This window comes from Coregonus clupeaformis, unplaced genomic scaffold, assembly GCF_020615455.1.
Source record: "Coregonus clupeaformis isolate EN_2021a unplaced genomic scaffold, ASM2061545v1 scaf1354, whole genome shotgun sequence".
In the NCBI taxonomy this organism is placed as follows: Eukaryota; Metazoa; Chordata; class Actinopteri; order Salmoniformes; family Salmonidae; genus Coregonus; species Coregonus clupeaformis.
The window spans coordinates 52,550-58,013 of record NW_025534808.1 but is presented as its reverse complement, the minus strand read 5'-3'; positions in this window follow the sequence as shown (position 1 = coordinate 58,013).

Genomic DNA, 5,464 nt, shown 5'->3' with positions numbered 1-5,464 from the left:
CATCCTCAAAACCAAATGTTCCCAACCACAGCATCTCCACCACCAGCCCTGCAACCCACTGATGTATACTGAACAAAAATATAAACGCAACATGCATGGGTGGGCCAGGCCCAGCCAATCAGAATTAGTTTTTCAGCCCACAAATGGCCTTTATTACAGACAGAAATACTCCTCAGCACCCCGCCCTCCCCCCTCTCACGATCCCGCAGGTGAAGAAGTCGGATGTGGGGGCTCCAGGGTTGCCGTGGTTACACTTGGTCTGCGGTTGTGAGGCCGGTTGGACGTACTGCCGGCGGCTTATGTTAGAGAAGTGAATATTAATTATCTGGGAACAGCTCTGGTGGACATTCCTGCAGTCAGCATGCCAATTGCACGCTCTGTAGCATTGTGTTTTAGAGTGGCCTTTTATTGTCCCCAGCACAAAGGTGATATGCCACACCTTTCAGGTGGATGGATCCTCTTGGCAAAGGAGAAATGCTCACTGACGGTGATGTAAACAAATTTGTGCACGAACTGTGAGAGAAATAAGCTTTTTGTGCGTATGGAACATACCTGGGATCGTTTATTTCAGCTCGTGAAACATGGGACCAGCACTTTATATGTTGCGTTTATATTTCTGTTCGGTGTAATATCAGACCTGGGTTCAACCCACTGAATGGAATATCAGACCTGGGTTCAACCCACTACCATTACTACCAATACTTCCAGCTGGCTCTGGTTGACGTTGATCAGTTTGAGGAGCAAGGGCTCCGCCTTGTGGACAAATCTAGCACATCAGGAAGATAATTTATCAGCCAAGCAGTGGCACTCACAGACAAGGTCTAACTAACCCAGTGGTTCCCAACCTTTTTCTGTTACTGTACCACCAACTGAATTTGGTACTCTCTGCCCCGAGTACCCCTGAAGTACCCCCACGTGTGCATTTTACCAGTAGGCCTATGGTCTCATGAGTCTTCTCAAGTACCCCCTGGGGTCCTAGTACCCCAGGTTGGGAACCACTGGTCTAATGGATCTGGTTGGGAACCACTGGTTTAATGGATCTGTAAAATGCAGAAATAAACCCCTTACATATTTGAAGCCTCTCTTCAGATTTAATGAAGAGATCCTTAGTCATACAGGCAAAGATGAAGAGATGCAGACTCTCTCTCTCTCTCTCTCTCTCTCTCTCTCTCTCTCTCTCTCTCTCTCTCTCTCTCTCTCTCTCTCTCTCTCTCTCTCTCTCTCTCTCTCTCTCTCTCTCTCTCTCTCTCTCTCTCCTCTCCCTCTCTCCCCCCCTCTCTCTCTCTCTACTTAGTATGTGAGTCAGACTTGGCCCTCTGATTAATTCTAATGGGTTGTAAATGCTGCTTGTAGTAGGCTAGCTATCTCTACTAATTCAGAACTAATGAACCCGTACAGGGAAACAAGAAAAAATGGAAACACGCAGTGAGCTAAACCAGACATATTCTCTACTGCACTTAAAACACTGGCTCTCACACTTCTCACCAACACAAAATGGTTTATTTTATTTTATTTTTTGACGTGTTATGCCTCGGTTGTTCAAAGTGCTGATTTTGCGCTGCTTGCTTACTTGTGGTTGTTTCTGCTGGTGTTGAGAAAGTGTTTGCAAGCACTTCCTGGAAAGATGCCCAATGGAACAAGTAAAGACATTGGTTGAGTCTGAAATGGCAAACTACTCCCTAAACACGTAGTGCACTCCTTTTGATCAGGCCCCATAGAGCTCTGGCTAGCAGTAGTGTGCTATGTAGTGTGGCAATTGGGATGAACACATTATCTTCACTGCTTATCTCTGACATAAGCAGTTATACTGGCTGTCTAGAGTCTCCACCCTGACCTCAGATCATCAGTTATACTGGCTGTCTAGTGTCTCCACCCTGACCTCAGATCATCAGTTATACTGGCTGTCTGGAGTCTCCACCCTGACCTCAGATCATCAGTTATACTGGCTGTCTAGAGTCTCCACCCTGACCTCAGATCATCAGTTATACTGGCTGTCTAGAGTCTCCACCCTGGCCTCAGATCATCAGTTATACTGGCTGTCTAGAGTCTCCACCCTGACCTCAGATCATCAGTTATACTGGCTGTCTGGAGTCTCCACCCTGACCTCAGATCATCAGTTATACTGGCTGTCTAGAGTCTCCACCCTGACCTCAGATCATCAGTTATACTGGCTGTCTAGTGTCTCCACCCTGACCTCAGATCATCAGTTATACTGGCTGTCTGGAGTCTCCACCCTGACCTCAGATCATCAGTTATACTGGCTGTCTAGTGTCTCCACCCTGACCTCAGATCATCAGTTATACTGGCTGTCTGGAGTCTCCACCCTGACCTCAGATCATCAGTTATACTGGCTGTCTAGAGTCTCCACCCTGACCTCAGATCATCAGTTATACTGGCTGTCTAGTGTCTCCACCCTGACCTCAGATCATCAGTTATACTGGCTGTCTGGAGTCTCCACCCTGACCTCAGATCATCAGTTATACTGGCTGTCTAGAGTCTCCACCCTGACCTCAGATCATCAGTTATACTGGCTGTCTAGAGTCTCCACCCTGACCTCAGATCATCAGTTATACTGGCTGTCTGGAGTCTCCACCCTGACCTCAGATCATCAGTTATACTGGCTGTCTAGAGTCTCCACCCTGACCTCAGATCATCAGTTATACTGGCTGTCTGGAGTCTCCACCCTGACCTCAGATCATCAGTTATACTGGCTGTCTGGAGTCTCCACCCTGACCTCAGATCATCAGTTATACTGGCTGTCTAGAGTCTCCACCCTGAACTCAGATCATCAGTTATACTGCAACAGATGAAATATATTTCAAGTTCACACACTGACCACTACTGTAATGGTGTCCCTGTGATGAATAAGGTAGAGACTGACCACTACTGTAATGGTGTCCTTGTGATTAATAAGGTAGAGACTGACCACTACTGTAATGGTGTCCTTGTGATTAATAAGGTAGAGACTGACCACTACTGTAATGGTGTCCTTGTGATTAATGAGGTAGAGACTGACCACTACTGTAATGGTGTCCTTGTGATTAATAAGGTAGAGACTGACCACTACTGTAATGGTGTCCCTGTGATTAATAAGGTAGAGACTGACCACTACTGTAATGGTGTCCCTGTGATTAATAAGGTAGAGACTGACCACTACTGTAATGGTGTCCTTGTGATTAATAAGGTAGAGACTGACCACTACTGTAATGGTGTCCTTGTGATTAATAAGGTAGAGACAGACCACTACTGTAATGGTGTCCTTGTGATTAATAAGGTAGAGACTGACCACTACTGTAATGGTGTCCCTGTGAATAATAAGATAGAGACTGACCACTACTGAAATGGTGTCCTTGTCATTAATAAGGTAGAGACTGACCACTACTGAAATGGTGTCCTTGTCATTAATAAGGTAGAGACTGACCACTACTGTAATGGTGTCCTTGTGATTAATAAGGTAGAGACTGACCACTACTGTAATGGTGTCCTTGTCATTAATAAGGTAGAGACTGACCACTACTGTAATGGTGTCCTTGTGATTAATAAGGTAGAGACTGACCACTACTGAAATGGTGTCCTTGTCATTAATAAGGTAGAGACTGACCACTACTGAAATGGTGTCCTTGTCATTAATAAGGTAGAGACTGACCACTACTGTAATGGTGTCCTTGTGATTAATAAGGTAGAGACTGACCACTACTGTAATGGTGTCCTTGTCATTAATAAGGTAGAGACTGACCACTACTGTAATGGTGTCCTTGTGATTAATAAGGTAGAGACTGACCACTACTGTAATGGTGTCCTTGTCATTAATAAGGTAGAGACTGACCACTACTGAAATGGTGTCCTTGTCATTAATAAGGTAGAGACTGACCACTACTGTAATGGTGTCCTTGTGATTAATAAGGTAGAGACTGACCACTACTGAAATGGTGTCCTTGTGATTAATAAGGTAGAGACTGACCACTACTGAAATGGTGTCCTTGTCATTAATAAGGTAGAGACTGACCACTACTGTAATGGTGTCCTTGTGATTAATAAGGTAGAGACTGACCACTACTGTAATGGTGTCCTTGTCATTAATAAGGTAGAGACTGACCACTACTGTAATGGTGTCCTTGTCATTAATAAGGTAGAGACTGACCACTACTGTAATGGTGTCCTTGTGATTAATAAGGTAGAGACTGACCACTACTGTAATGGTGTCCTTGTGATTAATAAGGTAGAGACTGACCACTACTGTAATGGTGTCCCTGTGATTAATAAGGTAGAGACTGACCACTACTGTAATGGTGTCCTTGTGATTAATAAGGTAGAGACTGACCACTACTGTAATGGTGTCCTTGTGATTAATAAGGTAGAGACTGACCACTACTGTAATGGTGTCCTTGTGATTAATAAGGTAGAGACTGACCACTACTGTAATGGTGTCCTTGTGATTAATAAGGTAGAGACTGACCACTACTGTAATGGTGTCCTTGTGATTAATAAGGTAGAGACTGACCACTACTGTAATGGTGTCCTTGTGATTAATAAGGTAGAGACTGACCACTACTGTAATGGTGTCCTTGTGATTAATAAGGTAGAGACTGACCACTACTGTAATGGTGTCCCTGTCATTAATAAGGTAGAGACTGACCACTACTGTAATGGTGTCCTTGTGATTAATAAGGTAGAGACTGACCACTACTGTAATGGCGTCCCTGTGATTAATAAGGTAGAGACTGACCACTACTGTAATGGTGTCCCTGTGATTAATAAGGTAGAGACTGACCAGTACTGTAATGGTGTCCTTGTCATTAATAAGGTAGAGACTGACCACTACTGTAATGGTGTCCTTGTCATTAATAAGGTAGAGACTGACCACTACTGTAATGGTGTCCCTGTGATTAATAAGGTAGAGACTGACCACTACTGTAATGGTGTCCTTGTGATTAATAAGGTAGAGACTGACCACTACTGTAATGGTGTCCTTGTCATTAATAAGGTAGAGACTGACCACTACTGTAATGGTGTCCTTGTGATTAATAAGGTAGAGACTGACCACTACTGTAATGGTGTCCTTGTGATTAATAAGGTAGAGACTGACCACTACTGTAATGGTGTCCGTGTGATTAATAAGGTAGAGACTGACCACTACTGTAATGGTGTCCGTGTGATTAATAAGGTAGAGACTGACCACTACTGTAATGGTGTCCTTGTGATTAATAAGGTAGAGACTGACCACTACTGTAATGGTGTCCTTGTGATTAATAAGGTAGAGACTGACCACTACTGTAATGGTGTCCATGTGATTAATAAGGTAGAGACTGACCACTACTGTAATTGTGTCCTTGTGATTAATAAGGTAGAGACTGACCACTACTGTAATGGTGTCCATGTGATTAATAAAGTAGAGACTGACCACTACTGTAATGGTGTCCTTGTCATTAATAAGGTAGAGACTGACCACAACTGTAATGGTGTC